Below are 20,721 nucleotides of genomic sequence, written 5' to 3' on the forward strand. Positions count from 1 at the left end.
ATGGCTCTAGGACACGGTGTTTTGTGTTTTTTTTTTTAATGTTTTATTCATTTTTTACAGAGAGGTAGGGAGAGGGATAGAGAGTTAGAAAAATCGATGAGAGAGAAACATCGATCAGCTGCCTCCTGCACACACCCTACTGGGGGTGTGCCTGCAACCAAGGTACATGCCCTTGACTGGAATTGAACCTGGGACCCTTCAGTCCTCAGGCCGACGCTCTATCCACTGAGCCAAACCGATCAGGGCGACACGGTGTTTTTTTTTAAAAGCACTTAAAATGATTCTAATGAAGACCCACTGATGTAGAGTCTACACTTTATGAAATTCTACACTATAGGAACTATGTAGACATATTCTGCTGGGGTACTGGGGCGGGGGGTGGGCGGGCGGTGGACAAAAACCCTGCTCTCTGTTACCAGTTTAAGAGATGGATCAAAGTAGCTGCTTTTTCCTGCACTTTTTGTGATTTCCTAGGCCAGCCTCACTACTTTCACGTGAAATGTGCAAAGATCTTAGCCAGCCTTTCAGTTGAATGGGAAGATTTGAGGACTCTGAAATAAGTATTTTGGGCTTTGCACATTATTACAAGTTCCCTGGATGGAGAGGACCTTTCATCAAGATAAAATTGTCTACTTTTACATTCTGCCATGTGACCTAGATGATGGCAGAAAGTCAAAGGAAAATCACTCATCATCAACACCGCCACCTCCACCACCATCTTCAGCATTCTCATCACCAGCCCATTTAATGCCTGTCATCAGCACAGTGGTAGCAGCTATTTTTACAGTTAGAATAGGACAGTCAAAGGCTCTTGGTAGCATCAAGCTTCTGGCTGTATTCCTAATGAGTTAAAGAGAGGAGGGAATAAACAGCTGAAGTTTTTTTCTTTTTGCAAAGTCTTTGAAAACCCCAGTCTCCAGATGTCCAACTCCAAATTGTCTAAGACTGCAAGGAGGAGGGAAAACAATCACAACCCATAATTAGGAAACCCGAAAGGTGTATCTTCAGAAATCCAAGTGCAGTGACATGGAAGAGATCTAATGCAGATTCCTTGTGCACTGAGGGCACAGTGCAATTCACGGTTGCTCTTCCAAGTGAACAAACCCAAACTGGTACTGGCAAATTTTGTATTCAGCTCCTAGCATTATTCTACTACATGGGCCATTCGCAGCCACGCAATGTAAACAAGAAACTACGTTGGCAGTGAAATTCAATAGGACTGGGGCATTTTATATGCCGAGAAGGAATCCAGTGGGACCCGCACGTACAATAAAGCTCTCTCTCTCCCTCTCCGCACCCCCCCCTCTCTTTTTCTCTCAACTGCATACCTGCCTTCCTCTCCAAATATTTTTCTGGGGCTCTCAATGGTATCAGAGATTGGTTCTTTTTCTAGATTACTAACCTTGGGAGTGGAACTGACATCCAACTAGCTGTGCATGATAAACAGGGACTTGCCAGAGCAGCTCCCAGTACCTGATAACAGGCAGTCTACTCAGTAGATAAGGCTCATCAGAACAATGGCAAATATACCAGGTCTTATCTTATTGTGAGAATTTCCTTTCTAAAAGGCTCCCAGTGCTTTAGTTCCATGCACTGATTCATTAAAAAAAAACACACACAAAAAAAAACACCACCCTTGCATTTCTTTAAAAAAGACACATTTTTGTCACATTACGGATGATAAAACCATGGCAGAGAGAGGTTAAGCATTCTGCCTGTGGTTATAAAGAACACTGTGGTATTTGGGATTAGAAGTCAGATCTTTCTGGTTTGCGGTTCGCGTTTTTTCTGTCATTGCATGCGAAAAGCAAAGGACCAAGGCAATGTAACACTGAGCATCCTCAGCCCAAGGGGACACATCGGAAGTTTCTGCCAGACCATTTGTTTTTACTTAACACAATAGTGCTTGTATTTTTAGCAAACATCAGATCAGAAGAGCCAATACCACCAATCTAAGCAGAACGCTTTATCCCCATTACTGTCAGTGTAGACAATTTCAAGACATTCCTAAATGGTGCCCATTGGACAGTTCTAAAAATAGGTGCTCATGGAACCTAATATCCAATAAAACTGCATTCAAGATAGATCTGAAACATTTATATTGAAGTAGATGTAAAGTAGAACAATAGACATTTACCAGAGGCAGTTGATACACCAATAAAGTAGCTGAGAGATAAAAACCATCAGGAAAGACAAGGAGGTAAACTACAGTAGGAAACGAACTTCTTACAATGAAAGATGTTCTGTTCATTGTGAAACACCAACTCCTTCCCTGTTTTTAATATTGCCCAGTGTCACAGAGATAGGATAGGACCTAAAGTGACATGTGATTTATTCTTTCATTTTGTGTAGAATCATTCTGAGCAGAATGGAATCATCTCCCATGTCCAGTCATGAACACCTACGGAACACGCTTTAATACAATATGCCAAGAACCATTCTAGGTGTAATGGGTATAAATGGGTAATGAAAGCAAACACAATTCTTGCCCTCCTGGAGATTTCATTCAAGTGGAGAAAGTGAGAAAATAAATAAACATATGCAGTACAATTTCTGTATTATTTATAATATGAGGTCTTAAAAAAGCAAAGTTGGCTAATGGAGTCAAGATTTGACCGAGGCGGTGTTTACAGGCAAGGTGGCAAGGGTGAACTTCTCTAAATAGGTGACATTCAACCCCAGATGTAAATGAGAACTATTTTATTCACTCTGTCATTCAATTCATGAAATACTTGGTCACCGTCCACTCTTTGCTCGGCAGTATTCTGGCCATCCAGTATACATTAAAAAGTGGCATCTGCAAAGCCTGGGCTCCATAAGAAACATTTAGGAGCATGGGAGGAAAGAGAGAATACTGCTTCCCTGAAATTAGGAATCGTATTTTTAGTTTTAATAGGACTCATCCAATTTATGTTGCAGTTTTCTCATTCCTTCATGAAATACCAACAAAATCCAATTCACGTATTTTAAAAAGTCACCAACGCACCTGGTTTAAACAGCTTAACTGATGAATCTCAGCAAGGCCTGTCATCCATGCTGAGATGGGAGACACCTGACTCCAAGGTGAAAACAAACTTTTGAAGCCCAGAAGCACCTGCAGGAATTCCCTGGTCACAGCGGGCAACGCGCTCTCCTCTTCCAGGAAGCCTCCTGAAACCGGCCTGACAACCAGCCTTCAGTGATCTCTCTCTCTCAAATCTAAGGGCATTTTCTGCCTGGATCACAGGAATAACACAAACTCATAAAATACTGGTCCTGGAGACTTAGCAATCAATAAGGGCTTCTTTCTAAGGCGGGGGGAGGGGGTGGGTGAGTGGGGGGGGGGGGTGGCACTCAAGATAACCTTCTCTCAAATCATTGAAGTTAAGATAAAGTCCAGTCACATTTCTCACTGTGGCGTACAAAGAAAATAAAAAACACAGTTCCCATAGAAACATAGAATCCATCTTTTGGAAAATCTAAAAATGACAGTCATTTGGAGCTTTGTCCTAAGAATCAGAAGATAGAAATTCTATTTACGCTTCTGCACCAATTTGTTGTGCAAGCCTGGGCAGGTTACATAATCTCTTTGAGGTTCCGTTTTCTCATCGTTGCAGTAATTATATGAGGCTTTCAAATATCTCTGCAGAGTCCAGAGCAACCTGAGCAGCTCTGCTTTTATCTGTTTTGACTGTATTTCTGCGTAAGATTTCACTTGAAAACATGTGCCCTGATGTAAAAATCAATTTCATAATGACTGGAAGAGATGTTCTCTGAAGCCTCTTTCTACTTCAAAAAACCAAGATTCCTAATGGCTCTCAGATCTGCGGTGGTGGCAGGGCAGGGATGGGAGAAACTTTCTGAAAAAACCAACTCATTCTGCCTTACAAAGCCCTTTGCTACCTTCCCCTTTTCAAAGGTAGAAGGTACTCCTATGGTACCACCAACACTGTGTTTTGGCAACTGAGCTTCGTAGCCGTTGCAGTGAATTTCCTAAAGGCTTTTGTCTTTTTTAAAAGTGTGTAGTTTAACCCTAAAGGTTTCTCTTGCTTAAAGTGCATAAGGAGAAAAGGCAAAATCAATAGTATCTTTGCTAAGCTGATACTTTATCCAATAAGTATATGTTAAATGCTTACTATATATCAGATACTACTTGCTCTTAGGAGCTAGATTTTCTCAAAATAGAGCACCATCCCCAATTAAATATGAATCCAAGACCTAAACAAATGGAGAGTTACTCATGCTCATGGATTAGAATACTCATTCTTGTTAAAATGTCAATTCTCCCCAATTTTATTTAGAGACTCAACAAATCTTTTGTAGATATTGAATGCTGAATCTCAAATTTTATGGAAAGCTAAAGGCACTAAATAGTCAACATTTCTGAAGAAGAATAAAGTTGGAGGACGAAGATGACTTAGTTTAAAGACTTTCAATAAAATGATAATAATCAAGAGAATGCAATACTGGTGGAAGGATGAAAATATAGACCAATGCAGCACAAAGAAATAGAATCACACTAATACAGCCACCTGATTTTTGACAAAGTACAAAGGCAAATTATTGCAGAAAATGTAGTTTTTCAACAAATGGTGCTTTAACAATTGGATATTCTATGTAAATAAACAAATACACCTAAACACATAAATCAAAACTCTTTACAAAACTAACTCAAGATGGATTACAGACCTACATATAAAATGTAAAACTATAACATTTCTAGAAGAAAATAAAGGTGGATATCCATCATGTGTTCAATGCAGAGATGCTGGATTTAGCTCTGACATCAATAGCATGATCATAAAAGAAAATCTTGATAAATAAGACTCTATAAAAATTAAAAACTTTTGTTCAGCTAAACACAGGGCTAAGAGAAAAAAGAAAAGCCACAGACTAGGTGAAACTGTTTTTTAAAAAAGTTTTTAAAAAATCACATTCAGAATATACATATAAAACTCTCAAAATTCAAAAGTTGAAACAAAAATAAAAATTTAAAAAATGAGCAAAAGATTTGAACAGCCATATCACCAAAGATATACCTATGGCCAATAAGCAGATTAAAATATTCTCAACATCATGAGTTATTAGAAAAGCATAAAAATAAAGAGATATCCGTTGCTACCCTTAAGGAGGCTAAAATTAAAACAAACACCAAAAGATGACAACAGCAAGGATGTGGTGGAGCTGGCAATCTCATTCACTGCTGGTGAGAATGCCAAATGCAAAATGATACGGCCAGTTTAAAAGGCAGTTTGCAAGTTTTCTCAATTATACCTACCATAAGACCTATCATTCCACCACCTTTATATTTATTTTTTTGAAACGAACTTATGTCCACACAATCAAAACTGTTTATGCTAAAAAATGTTATTTGTATATATATATACATGGCACATATATACATGGTAATTCATACACACATATATACATACACTATATATTCCATACTATAGGGTGGGATAAACATAGGTCTACAGGTATGAGAATGCAAAACAAAGTTTATTCTTATATATTTATTAACTATTGTATTGCTTTCCAAACAACTGTAAACCTACTTTTGCCCCATCCATATATGTGTGTGTGCATAAAATTCTATATATGTAAATTTGAGGTACAATGAAAATACCTGGAATACATTCAAGACTAGAACACTAGGAAACTATAATCGTAAATGCCACAAACTAGATGTGGGACATGTTTTTTTAATCTTCAATTTCCTAAATCTAGAGGGTTATTTCAAGTTCTAAAATAATATCCAGGTCCTGAGGAATCATATTTTTCCCACCTGGACTTTCTCATACTTTACCCAGTAGCAAATTCTCCCTGGGAAATATTTTATGAAGCCAAGGCTAATACTGTCTTTCACTCTTAAAACTTTTTTTAAACTAAAAGATATTTTTACGACCAGCCCAATATGACTGAAATAAAGCACATTCTTTTAAATTTAAGGTTACTAGGTTTTATCATGGTAAAGGCATCCTTGAAATGCAGTATTAGTCATAATTCTCAGTAGGCAATGTAAAAATATTTAAGGTCTGCCAATTATTGATTTTAGAGAGGAAGAGAGAGAGAGAGAGAAAGGTAGAGAGAGAAACATCAATGGGTTGCCTCCCCTACGTACCTTGGTTGGGAATGGAACCCACAACTTTTTTTTTTGAAGCTCCAAACAACTGAGCTACCTGGCCAGGGCTATTGTCATCTTTTGATAGGACATTCAACTAATATAACTAGAGAATATTCAGTTGTTGTTTTTAAGAAATAAAAGATAATTATAATTGGTAGATCAATTTGTTATTTCTTGTCTATCCTATTTGAGACACGATTTTACCAAAAAGTCTGAAATATTACAAAAGGGAAGGAGAGATAAAATCTCAGCAAACACAATGAATTATCTATATTCCATAATTAATTTGACTAATGTTATATTCATAAATATAGAATGTTCAGAAATATGTAACTGTACATTTCCCTCCCTTTCAGTCCATTCAGATCTGCAAACTTAGGATACGGCTAACAGTTCAAGTTACTTACGTCAGGATTCTAAATTCAGCAAATAATATTCATGTTGATATTATTTTTACATACTCCAGTTCAGCACAACAAAAGGAAATATATCATCACATGTAATAATGTTTTCTTACAGAAAAGAAGTGCTAAAAGCTGGTCAGAGTTGTAAATAGAAATGAAGTTGAAAATTAGAAAATAAATCAACTGAGATAATGTGATTTCAGAGCTGTAAAAAAAAGTTGAGAATAGAATGTCAACTCCTAGAAACAGTTTAACATTAAGGAGACCTTCATTACCAAATAAACAGGCATCTTTACGGAAATAAAGAATTTGCAGGATATTTTTTAACATCTAGAATTGGTTAAGTATTTCCAATTATCATCAAATGTACATTTCCATCACCAGGTCAGCTTTCTATGCAATTTAAAGCCAGTTGGTCAAATCCAACACGTGAACCACAGGTTCAGCTTGAATCCACATCTGTGAGAATTTGTCTACTGGATGTCGAGAATTTCAGAACAATGCAATATATTAATTAGTGTATAAGGTTCATTTTTATTGGGAACCAATATACTCTTACCAAGTACGACCTGATTTCTATCATAAATACCCCACCCCCCACCCCCACCACTCCCAACCTGGACTTGTAATTGTTCCTCCTTTTTCCATCATCTGGGTGAAAGCAGCTATCATTACTTGAGTTAAAACTGCTGCTGGTGTTGAAAATGAGATTCCTGGTAGGAAGTCTCTCAAGTCCTGGTTTCAATAGCTCTCTGCTTAAATATTGTTTTTTAAAATTGTATGTTTTAATAAGTGCTTTAAAATATATTATTTTTAAAATATTTACAAAAATAGTATAGAATATGAAATATAAAATCCTCCTTTTGTAGATAAGGATATTGAAGTAACAGGAGCTTAACATATGAAGTTATTTCAGCAGCTGCTAGTACAGTCTGTCTTGGAATGATGTCATTTTGTTCAACATTGTTCCCTTATAACATTGATGCGATGCCATAGGAATGCTTGTTTTTATCAAGAAGCCTACAGTAAAATTGGTTTCATTACAAATGTTGTTTTGCTAAAAGTTGCAGAACCTATTGATGACATTAAGTGAGGATTTACTGTATACACCAATGTTTATCAAACTGAAATATGCTTAAGAATCCTCGATTCAAGAAATCTTGTTGAAATAGAGATTCTAATTTGGGGTATGTGGCCTGAGAGTCTACATTTCTAAGACTCTTCCAGGTGATGTCAACTCTACTTGTCTCAGGTCATACTTAGAGGAACAAAAGTAGAGACAACATTTGAACCTGTCTTCTTCCAAGTCCAAGCACAGCAGAACCCCACATCTTTTATGACGAGTATCTATTTCTTCTCTTCATTCTCAAACTTGCTGCTGGTAGTCGGGATAGTAGTAGGTATCTCACAGATGGGACTCAATCTTGAACAGCTCTCTTGGCCTCTTCCCAAACCAATTAGAAGCCCATTCCTCCACAAATATCTAACCCTGCTGGACAAGTCCTTTCCCACCATTTCCACATACTCTCGTGTTTTCTGATAGATGGGCCAGAAGTTATCATCTATCAGAGTTACTGTATTCTTTTTTTCAATATCAGAGAGGCTATAGGGACTTCATGTCCTCTAGCAGGCTGTCTCGGGCCCACAGGGAGGTGAGGTTGGAGAAGGGAACACCATCTGCAGGACCACAGGCTAGCAGAACAAGTGTAAAGAGCACATGTCAACACCCACACACTAATCTCTACACAAGCCAGCTGGAGAGCTGGCCTGAGATAAGATCTGGTGGGAGGAAGGGAGAGAAAGGCAGAGGAGGGAACGGAGGGAAGATGGCCAGGGGAGCACAGATCAGGGTCAGGGGCACTCTGCCCAGCCAGCTGTGACTGTCTGGATTTAGCTTGGTCTAGTCATTTAGAGGACAGTTGAAGAAGATGGTGATGGCGATCCTTTCCGAAATAATCTCCATATCATCAACATAATTTTCTTATTGTAAGTGAATTCAAGACACTGAGGTATTTACATGTTTCTCTACTTCAAGTACCTCTCAAAACGCTCCATGTCCCAGTGACTGGTTCACTGTCGTCCACACAGTAGGTGCAATATGATGGCACTAGGAATGGTGAGGAGGACAGAGGACACGGTATGCTACATACAGAGTTCTCCTCCTCCAGCTGTCTGTCCAGAACAAGCAGCAACATCAAGGCGTGAACACACAGCATCTTCCCTGAGGAGGTGCCCTGAATGCAGCCTTTATAAATGTGACACTGTGACAGGGGACTGCTGACCAACAAGCTTTAGCAAAAAGTGAAAGCATTACAAATGGCATACGCTTTCACTTCTGTGATTTACACAGTGTAATGTGATGGCCAGGCCCGATTAATAAATACAGGTGACAGAAAGCAGAAACAGGAAAAAGGAGCTAACTCATGTATTCCCTGACTCCCAGGACCTGGTAACTCCTGTCTCGTGATGACCTAGCCGCCTGTGACTATAACACTAGAAGGAAAGAATGGGTCTAGGAAGCAAAGTCAATCTTCGCAAGGAATGGCTTTCCAAGATAGCACTGGAAGTGAACACTAGACCAATGTAATCCAAGGGGCTACAAATATGGAGAAACCCTAAATTGCACTTAGTAGAGGATAGAATAATTTAAGGGGTATGAAACTGTCCATAATGCCTTAAGGGTCCTAGTTTTCGATCTCTATTGTTTTGGGGCTAATACATAAGAAGAGTTAAGGACAATAAAGGTAGTCTGAAGAGTAAGAATTAGTGAGAAAGAAATGCTAATTAGGCTCCTAATAGAGAATCCTAATACCTCCGCCATCTGAAGTTCAAGAGGAGAAGCCATGGTCAGACAGCAAACGTGCTCATCAAGTTGGTGGATGGCCCAAGGAATCCAATCTCCAAGAGTCTCCTGAGACTCTACAGTCTGCATAAATTTCAGATTCCTAGGACGCATCCGATAAAGAACCTGTTTCCTGTGGACCACTGAAAATATCATCAGCAGACCAAACTCCTTGCAGGTTAGATTGTAATATGCAGAAATGTGGAGCCTTTCAATGCCCTACCTGGAGCAAGAGTAACAGAGCAGAAAAGCAATCATGCAAAGACCGATCAGAGAGTGCATGGGTAAGCAAGTGAGCAAAAGCTTTCCAGGTTTCATCCATTATTTACGAGGCAAAATTAAGATCAGTATTCCTCGCCTTTCACTAGGCGTCCAGCAGTGGAAAGCAAGCATAAAGGATCGTAGCATTTGCACAGATAATGCTCACTTTGCTGGTCACTTATGAAGGCTTCTAAAAGGATCTTTGCTGTATATCTTCATCCGTATTTTAGGCAGTATTTTAGAAGGTCCATAAACATTAGACATTTTCTTTTTGTTCTCGAAGACTATGAACTCAGGTGATGATTTTAGCCCACATAGAGATTTAGCAAGTCACCCCTGTGTTCTAGTCCAATTTCTGCCGCACCACCTGCCAGGTTAGGTAAAGACAGCTATGGGGTTAGAACAAGCAATGTCTCTTCCCCTCTTGCAGTTTTTCTGAAGAAAACCCTTGCCCTAGCTGGCTTGGCTCAGTGGATGGAGCGTCGGCCTGCGGACTGAAGGGTCCCAGGCTCGATTCCGGCCAAGGGCACATGCCTGGGTTGCGGGCTCGATCCCCAGTGCGGGGTATGCAGGAGGCAGCCAATCAATGATTCTCTCTCATCACTGATGTTTCTATTTCTCTCTCCTTCTCCCTTCCTCTCTGAAATCAATAAAGAAATATATTTTTTTAAAAAAAGAAAACCCTTGATGGTAACAAGGCTTAAACAGGAGATATACAAGCAGAATGAGGTGTCTACTTCAGAACCACCCTGCTCATCTACCATTTCCAGGAGTCCCCAAGCTAACTGTGCCCAGACCCTGTTGTCAAATGTCCTCTCGGGTACCATTGTGCCATATGCCATCCTCTGGCTGCTGGGACTTCAGAAGAAGTGAGTATTGTATCTTTGAGCCATACAGTCAAGAATAGCAGTGCTGGCAAAGAGGAACCCTAGAGGGTAGGCAACCAACTGTGTCCACAGCCAGCTTTCACAATCAAAATTTAACTTGTTGTATTGAATTAAGATCAATGAAAAACCTACATTGCATCATTAAAGTGGTCTTAAATCCCAATTCTCAATTTTTTTCTTACCCCTTAAAGAGACAGAGATGTTAAGTATACAGGCTTCTGACATACGTATGCCTGCAAATTTGTGATGCCCAGATGTAGAAATCGGCGCATAAACAAATTCACAAAGAGAGTGGAAAATTGATATGCAAACCCTTCACTTTGGGTTGAGCCTGAAACAAAATAAAAGCTCTGACTCTCTGAGAATATGGTCTCCGAACAGCAGGATGACAGCAGCTGAGCTGAATTTTAAATTCTCTCCTAAACCTGTAGACCTCTTTGACTTGTTTGGGCCTTTGAGGAAGGAAAAAGGCAGTACTGTGTGCATCACCAGCCAAACGGTGGGGAAATGCCAGAGGGTCTTCCTAGCATTCTCGGTATATTGCTTTGTTCATAGAAACCAATTTTGTGCTTGACCACTTCCAGGAAATGAGAGCAAATTCATACCTACAAGGATAAGATAAATTAATTGATATAAAGAGAATTTTTTTATTCAATAGTACCATTATTTTTTTAAGTACTGAAATGAAATTTGGAGCATGTCCATTTAATTTAAAATGCACACAAATCACCAGCAAACCGGTACGCCTGAGAACTTTTGCAGAGGTGTAACATTCCAACACATCATCAAATTAATTCTTTATACATTCTGTAGGTCAGCCACTGAAAGATAAGTCCAAGAATTTAATGAAGAGCTCCCAGAAACACCTTCAGTGGTGGTGGTGGGGGGGGGGGGGGGTTCGGCGGTGGAATAAAACAAGTTGAATGGAGACTGACCAAAAAATGCCTTTTAGGAAGCAGTGCTATCACCTACAGATGAATTTAGGGACTAATGAAATGTCACCTGGCAGAGCTGGATGCTGGCTACACTGTCCATGATCTTGCAAAACTTCACAGCACAGTGAGGGTAAAAAATGTTAAACAAATAGCCAGGTAAATCTATAATAATAAAAGCATAATATGCTAATTAGACCAGATGACCTTCCTGACGAAGAAGCCGGGGCTGCAGGGAAGCCCGGGTCCTGGGTGTCAGAGGGAAGCCGGTGCCGGCAGCCCAGGGAAAGAAGGCCTACTCTTGCACGAATTTCATGCATTGGGCCTCTAGTTAGTATATAATTAATGATTATGAGATAGTGGTCTGAAGGAAAATGGCAAGTTGTTACAGATCCCATTTAGAAGGAGAGGTCAAGAAATGGGCACTACAGGGGAGAGGCCCATGAGCAGGGTGATGCTATTTGCAAGGTCACACCTGCTGACCTGGAATTATTACAAACGACACCCTGTTTTAGGCTCTAGACAATTAGTAAGTGTTAGCCCAACAAGAACAAAGAAACACTAGTGCTCCTGGTATATGAATGAGCTTGTTCAGCGCCTGAGGATGGGGAGGGCTTGGTGAGTTTGAAGAAATGGAAGAAGACCAGTGAAGCTGTGACATAACAGGGCGAGTGGTCCTAGATGGGGTTGGAGGGTCCAGATGAGCTGATGTCATATTAGGGACTTTGGGGTTCATCTTAAGCAACATGTGAAGTCTTAGAAGAATTTAAAGGATAATGCTAAGCAGTTTTAAGTGTAACAGTCTCAAGCTGCTTTGTGGCATATGGATTAGCAGAGGGCAAATGTTGAATGGAGAAGCCGGTTTGGAGGCTATGGGAGCTTTCCCATCTAGAGCTGCAAGTCGCTTGAACCAGGATATCGCAGGGGACAGAGAGAGAAACTGCGTGGACTCCAGATATATTTTAGGTGAAGAGGATATATAATTTGGCAGGGGGTTGTGTGTTGGCGTGAGGGAGCAAGGGAAGAAAAACATCTACTAAGTGTTTAGTAAGATGTTAGGTATATCAGAGTTTTCAAGTAGTTCCTGCAGTACATAAAGTTTCAACATCTTTAGTAAACAAGTTGAGAAGATTGTAAATTATTTTACAAATTGTGAAAAACAAGGCTAACATGGCAGGCCAGATTTCTAGCCTTTAAAAGGTCTGTTTACAGCGTTGGCCCATCATTAGCCTCTGGAAACTGGGATTTCAATATAGTTTCTGCTATTCCCAGAACTGATAAAAATGACACACTGTGATGAAACTGCTTATGTGACAAAACGGTTTATGTGGAACACCTGCTTTCCTAGGGGGTCAGGAATTTTGGTTCATGCCACATAGTGTCTGCTCTATCAGCCCCCAATAAAAATCCTGGGCACGGGGTCTCTAATGAACTTCCCCAATGGGCAACACCTCATGTGGTGTCACAAATAGTTTCTGGAGATTAAGTGGCTCCTATGTGACCGTATTGGTCAAGAGCCGGGTGACCATTGTACCTAGTTTCCCATGGATGACACACTTTCTCCCTGTGACACATGGTAGCCATGAGTACAAACGGGACACCTCCAAACCTGAGGGTGGTCTTGACACGATGACCAATGCCAACATGTAGATTTTAGACTGAAACAAAATAAACTAGGACAGAAGATTAGAGAAGAGAGAGTGAACAATGCAGGGTAAACACTTCAGGGATATGACTTCAGGGGCTACTGAGTCTAACAAATATCCAGTTCTAAGTGCTCTCCCAACTCATGGTTGCATGGCCCGGGCTCTCCGGCTTTTACCTTCCTGTCCCCAGGGAGATAAAGTCACCACACCAAGAAAGGAAATGACTGGCAACACTATTTTCTTGACATTCAGGTTAAACTTCCCAGTGTTCCAGTGCCTGGCTCTCCATGTGCTAAAGACTCAAGTTTAAATTCCGCAGCTGCAGGCCACACAGAAAGTTCTGGGGAGTGTGACAGAAGGGGGAGATGGGGACATGCTGACGTCTGAGGAAAATAATGTCAGAGGCTGAGGAAGTGCCTATGGATTTTCTTCTTAATAAGAGGCGCTTTCTCATCATGTGAAAATACTATAGAATTAGCCATTGCCTGCCTATCTGGATGGAAGGGAACTACCACCACACATAGAAATAGACATTTTGAGCAGTTTGGGGGATAGTATGTTGATTATTCATGACCTCTCCAAGAATTTGAAATGATTTACTCTCTAGTATTAAATCTAAAAATAAGTACTTCAGAGAAAATCTTTCAATGCAAAATAACAATTCTAGCAGTGTAGCAAAAGAAGCCAAATACACTTAAGGATGATTATATTAAGACATTGGCTCCACCTCACAATCTCTCCTGGCTAGCTTTCTCTTTTTTCCTTTTAAATGATACCGAAAGGGCTGCTCAAATGACTGTTGTCTCTTATGCTATCAGATTTGCAAATACTTTATGTGGTAAAGTCCATCTGTGATAGCCACATCTTTAGGGAAAAACAATATTTATCTTCTTCATTTTATAATTAAATAGTATTAGTAACTGTCTAAATCAGTGATTCTCAACCTTCCTAATGCCGTGACCCTTTAATACAGTTCCTCATGTTGTGGTGACACCCAATTTCATTGTTACAAATTGAACATAATTAAAGCATAGTGATTAATCACAAAAACAATATGTAATTATATATGTGTTTTCTGATGATCTTAGGCGACCCCTGTGAAAGGGTCATTCGAACCCCAAAGGGGTTGTGACCCACAGGTTGAGAATTGCTGGTCTAAATATTCAAGGTATAATGCTAGAGATTAGCAGAAAAAAATTTAGAAATAGTCCTCGGTGCGTTCCTTTTTTTTTTTTTTTTTTTTTTAAAGATTTTAACATTGGACCACCACTGTTTTGCAAAAAAGGTCTCCCTTCTGACCTGAGATTTCCAAAGCCCTCATTACATATTATCCATGTATTTTCTGGTTATTTCTATGAAGGAAAAATAGCTCTAAGGTTATTTTTTATAATCATAAATACTGAAAGCACATTAAAGGGAAAACAAATTAATATCGGCCAAAGAAAGCTGAAGTAGGCCGAGGTATTCCCATTCTTCCCTTCATCTATTCATCCCACACACATATCGGGTGACAAAGACTAGGTTGTCTGCTAGATTCTGGAGATACAAAAGGGTATGAAATTCAATTTACATTACCCTTGATCTAAAGATTGTCCCTTGTGCCTTTCTCACTACTGATGTGACCATTATAATGACAAGATTTCTTGCCATAAGCTAAATAATAGCTCTCCATAGTTACATAGAAACTCTTCCCCTATTTCCTTAATGCTCATGCTACCTGGATGACACAGAAGCTGGCAATAGGTTGGCCCATTCTTTGTAATAATATTTTGTAGTTTGTATTTTTGTGTGTGGTTTAAACAGATCTATTGAGCTATGTTATATAGCATAAATTCCCCAGTCTCCTTAATTTGTATTTCTTTCTTTAGACCATAAAAATAAATGGTTATCATAAACTTCAAATTATCCACATGTATATAAAGTAGGAAGTAAAAGCCCCAACACTACCCGATTCCTATTGTTATTAATTTTTTAAATATATCCTTCCACATTCTTCTAGGCATAAATATAATGCATAGTTTTGGAATACTATTTAAAATAAAATGTACATACACAAAACTGCACGTCATGAAAGTACAAACTTTGTATTTTCATACCTTGTAACTAGTTCCCAGACAAATCAACATTATAAATGTACCACAAATTGGATTCTACTGCTCTGAAACTTTCCACATCAGCATATATTCACTAGCTGCATCACTTTCATACATTATTTAACTGTACTCTATTTCATGGGCATTTAGGTAATTTCCCATTTTTCATCATGTAAAGAATATATAGGAAATGTTTTTATGCATTTAATTTTCCTAGGCTTGGGAAGAAGTACTTCTCTTACACAAACCTTGTTGGTTCCATGACAGAATGGTCAAGTGGTTTGCTAAAAATAGGTGTCATTTAGACTCCTGGAAGAGAGAGAGTGAGAATAAAATAAAATAAAATATGAAAGCGAAGGTAGAGGAAGAAAGGGAGGAAGAAGGAAGAGAGGGAAGAAAGGGGACAAAAAAACAGGTACATATTTTTTTTTTTTTAATTTCAGCCACACCAGTTTAAAGCTGACATCATCTTGGTTTAAGTCTACAGTGAGTTACCCAATATAACTACAAACTACCCCAGAAAAATACCTTCTTGACACTTACAAAGCAAGTTCTTTCTCCTTTCCTTAAAACATACATCACCTAGGCCTTTTGGCTCTCTGAGCAGCACCATGGAGGTCAGCAAGAACAAGCACCTCACAAAGAGCGACAGAAAGGGATCCAAGAAGACAGTGGTTGGTCCATTTTCTAAGAAAGATGTGAAAGCACCAGCTATGTTCAATATAAGAACTATTGGAAAAACACTGGCCACAAGAACTCAAGGAAACAAAATCGCATCTGAAGGTCTCCAGGGTCGTGTTTTGAAGTGAGCCCAGCTGATCTGCAGAATGATGAAGTTGCATTTAGAAAATTCAAGCTAATTACTCAGAATGTTCAGGGCAAAACTGCCTCATTTCCATAGTAAGGGTCTTACCTGTGATAAAATGTGCTCAATGGTAAAAAAAAAAAAAAAAAAAAAGCAGACCATGATTGAAGCCATCTTGATGTCGAGACTACTAATGGTTATTTGCTTCATCTAGTATGTGTTGTTTTGCTATAAAATGGAACACACAGATTCAGAAGGCCTCTTCTGCTTAGTATCAGCCGGTCTGCCAAATCCATTAGAAGATGATGGAAATAATGATCCAAGAGGTGGAGACAAACGACTTGAAAGAAGTGGTCAATAAATTGATTCCAGATCGCAATGGAAGAGACATAGAAAAGGCTTGCCAATCTATTTATCCACTCCACCATGTCTTTGTTAGAAAAGTCAAAATGCTGAAGAAGCCCAGATTTGAATTGGGAGACCTCATATAGACTCACGGTCAAGGTCACAGTTCTGAAAAAGCCACTGGGGATGAGACAGTTGCTAAAGTTGACCAGGCTGATGGATATAAGCCCCCAGTCGAGAATATGTTCAAAATTCAGGCACTGAATGATGACAAATAAAAAATCCTATTTGTAAAAAACAAACAAACAAAAAAATACCATACTTCACACAGGAGCTGCAATATTGTCTTAAGGTGATTTGAGGTTTTAGTGAGAACACTTTCCGGGCTGAAAGGCAGAGAAGGACACAATGGCCCCTGTCAGAGCTGCTTTTCATTTTCAGTAATTAAGGTAGGACCCTGGAATCTGCGCATGCCATTGGTGCTTTTCAAATTATGCAAGACTGTGCTGCTGAGTAATAATTGCAGAGTACCTGAAAGAAAGGTGGATTCCTAATTTATGTAAAGCATTACTGAGAATGATCTATATGACAGTGTGATATAAAAAGCAAAATGCAAGTCATTTCTCACCAAAGATCATTTGAAACAGTATTGTCTCAAGGGAGTCATTACATTACAGAAAATAACAAGTAGGAATAAGTATTCAGACATTTAGTTATATTTGCATAACCCTCGAAAGTAGGTATCCCATGTCCTCTTGGGGCTAACTAGCATACAAAGAACATAGTAGTTTCTTTTTTAAAAAACATAGAAAATATTTTTAAAGAAAACAAAGTATGAGTGTTATCAAATAGATACCTCTGACATCTATCCTTATTCCAAGAAGTAGAAGCCATACAATTCCTTTCTTTTATTAATAAAACCAAAGAATGATCTGCACCATGAGGTCATTTTGCTAGCCAAAGGCTGCAAGAAGATCACGGTGTGTGTTTTTTTCCAATTTCTGTGGATTCTATCTCCCAGGTGGTAGGTCAAATAGTGACACTACCTCTCCCCAAAATATGACTTTATCCTAATCCCCAGAACCTGTTGATATCTTATCTTACAGGGTAAAAGGGACTTTGTAGATGTTCTCTGCAATGAGAGAAATGGATTATCAGAATGGCCCCAATAGAGGTTCTTAAAAGTAGGAAGTGGAGATGCAACTTTGAGGAAAGTGTCAGAGGATACAACTTTGTTGACTTAAAGGCGAAAGCAAGGGGCCATTAGCTAAGATATGTGGGAAACCTTTAAAAGGTAGAAAGGAAGCCCAGCCAGCATGGCTCAGTGGTTGATGCAGACCTATGAACCAGGATGTCATGGTTAGATTCCTGGTCAGGGCATATTCCGGGTTGCTGGCTTGATCTCCCTAGTATGGGGCGTGCAGGAGGCAGCCCAATCAGTGATTCTCTCTCATCACTGATGATTCTATCTATCTCTCCCTCTCCTTCCCCCTGTGAAATCAATAAAAATGTGTATTTTTTAAAACACCAAAACCCCTTTCCCTTAATAAAGTAAAAGCAGGAAAGAAAAAGGATTTTCCTTAGAGAGCCTCCAGATAGGAATGTGGCCCTACCAACACCTTGAATTGAGCCCAGAGAGACCCACGCCGGAATTCTTCCCTAAAGAATTGTGAAATAAGAAAGCTGTATTGTTTTAAGCCACTAAGATTGTGGTAATTTGTTATGGCAGGAATAGGAAAATAATACATATCATTTCTCCATCAAGGCTGAGAATTGAAACCATCACATTCTCTAGTTCCTGTTCTAAAGAGGCAAGAAACCAAATATTTGTATTTTGACTCTGAAAGATAAGACTATACACTAGGTAAAATAGGTGAATTACCAACAAGACTAACATTTTGCTCACCAACACCTGCATCCAGACCCTGGTCCCACTGAGCCCTGCTGACCAGTTTTCATGCCAAAAACTACCCAATCCTAACTAGTTCTTCACTTCCCAAGACCCATATCAAAATCACCAACCCAGGCTTTTGATCTTGTAAATATCCTCCCTCATTTTTCTCCTTTTGAAAAGCTACCAAGAATCCTTAAGTTGGCACTCTCTCTTAGAGCAATAAGTCTACTAGGCTAAACTTACTTTGTCTTGTCAATATTCTTTCCTATTTTGAGGGAACTCACACACAACATGGGGCAGGCCTTCCATTGGCATAACTGAAAATTTCATTATATAGCTTTAAAGGTAAAGGCATGTGAACCCAAAGTATACTTTAAATTCCGACTAAGCTGAGAAGGGAACTTTAGCTATAGAATTAGATAAATGCAAATATATATTGATTAAATACCACATTTTTTTCATTTGTTTGTTGTTGTTGCTTTTAATTATATATCCAAGTTTTAAATATGTTGTTTGTGATGTTAGGATAAGTCCATCTCCAAAAAAAGAAAGAAAGAAAGAAAGAATTTGCTTGGCTTATGCTACAAAGAACTGAATAATTCAATCTGGAGCAAAGGAGTGATGATGGGGAAGAAGACTCCTTCCTAAGGAAAATATAAAAGATGGCTTCCCTTCTGTTTACGTAACAAAAGAGGTATCTTTGCTTTTAAAAAAAGTTTTTATATTTCATTTAATCCTATCCCTTAAAGATATTGATTTTCAAAATTCTCTCTTCATAATTATTTTTTCTTATACTGTAACTAACACTGAGAAAGTTCTCTTAAAAGAATCTTATGAAAAACTAGAGGCCCGGTGCACAAATCCGTGCACTTGGGCGGGGGGAGGGGGGGGACCCTCAGCCTGGCCTGTGCCCTCTCGCAGTCCAGGACCCCTCAGGGGATGTCTGACTGCTGGCTTAGGCCCGATCCCCCCAGAGGTCAGGCCTAAGCTGGCAGTCGGACATCCCTCTCGCAATCTGGGATCCCTCTCTCCTTACCGCTTGGCCTGCTGCTCCTTAGCGGCAGGCTTCTCACCACTCAGCTTGCTGCTCCTTAGCACTGCCGCAGAGGTGGAAGAGGCTCCTGCCACCACCGCTGTGCTTGCCAGCTGTGAGCCCCGCCACTAGCTGAGGAGCATTCCCTCTGTGGGAGTGCACTGATCACCAGGGGGCAGCTCCTGCATTGAATGTCTTCCCCCTGGTGGTGAGTGCACATCATAGCAACCGGTCGTTCTGGTCATTCCACCACAATGGTCGCTTAGGCTTTTATTATGTAGACTAGTAGCCCTGCGCATGAATCCATGCACCAGTAGCTCTCTGTAGGGCCTGGCCGCTCTGCACTCACTGCCCAGAGGCTCTCCGCAGCCCAGAGGCCCATCCGCAGCTGGGCTCAGAACGCTTGCCTCGTCGCCGGGGCAACAACGCAAGTGTCCCCCTCCACCCCCACCGCTCCGTGCCCGCTGCCCAGAGGCCCTCTGCGACCATGGTGGAATGCTTGCCTCATTGCTGCTGCAATGAAGCAAGCATTCTGCCAGGCCACTCACACTGCCCGCTCTCAGTGGCCACCCCACCTGGGACTTGGAGACTCCGGCAAGGCTGAGAGGACTGGGCGCCGCCATCTTTGTGATGGAGTGATGGTTAATTTGCATATTACCCTTTTATTAGATAGGATAAGCATTGCCACCACTGAAGATAACATTAATACCACCAGTTCTTATTATGAAGGCAATCACTGCTAATTATTGAGGATTATTGTATCCAGGCTTTTTTTAAATTAAATTTTTTGGGGTGACATTGATCAATAAAATTATATAGGTTTCAGATGTACAATTCTATAATACATCATCCATATATTGTATTGTGTGTTCTCCTCTCCAAGAGCTTTTCAAACCTATTTTAAGTTAATGCTCTAAACAGGTCTGCATAACAAGGCCCCTTAACAGGCAATGATAATTATAATTATGTAGACATAATTGTATCTGGATATCCACATAGATATTCTTGCTTATTTCCTTTAACTTCTCATTGCTTCCATACATTGCCCCACAAGGCTGACTTTTTTATCAGTCAGAACATTAACTTCTGGGATTCCATTAAGGAGGTGAACCGTGGTTGCAAAATCCCTTCTATACTGCAAAGTAGTTTTCAGTTCTGGTAATATATATTTAGTCATGTAAAGAAAGAAAGGGGAAATTATTTAGCAAGCTGTAATTTTTTCTGTTGTTATAAAACAGAAAAGGGGAAGAATGAGAGAGTTTTTGTGGATTAGACAGTGGGTACCAGCATTATCATAATTACCATCATGCATGCTCCTGTTTTCCAAAGAGCAGATCATGAGCTAGTTCTTTACTACTCTAAGTTTGGGCTGAGAACCTACAGCAGTGGTCAGCAAACTGCAGCTCGTGAGGCACATGTGGCTCTTTGGCCCCTTGTGTATGGCTCTTCCACAAAATACCGACTTCTGTGCATGGG

The 20,721-nt window shown here is 39.8% G+C and overlaps 1 protein-coding gene and 1 pseudogene across 5 annotated transcripts in view; one reads left to right on the forward strand and one right to left on the reverse strand.

The window, feature by feature from the left end:
• Positions 1-20,721, reverse strand: part of UNC5D (unc-5 netrin receptor D) — a 527,348-nt gene that overhangs the window by 360,553 nt on the left and 146,074 nt on the right. The window lies entirely within an intron of this gene.
• On the forward strand, positions 15,780-16,539 carry LOC132226446 (small ribosomal subunit protein eS1-like; annotated as a pseudogene).

This window comes from Myotis daubentonii, chromosome 2 (assembly GCF_963259705.1).
Source record: "Myotis daubentonii chromosome 2, mMyoDau2.1, whole genome shotgun sequence".
NCBI lineage: Eukaryota > Metazoa > Chordata > Mammalia > Chiroptera > Vespertilionidae > Myotis > Myotis daubentonii.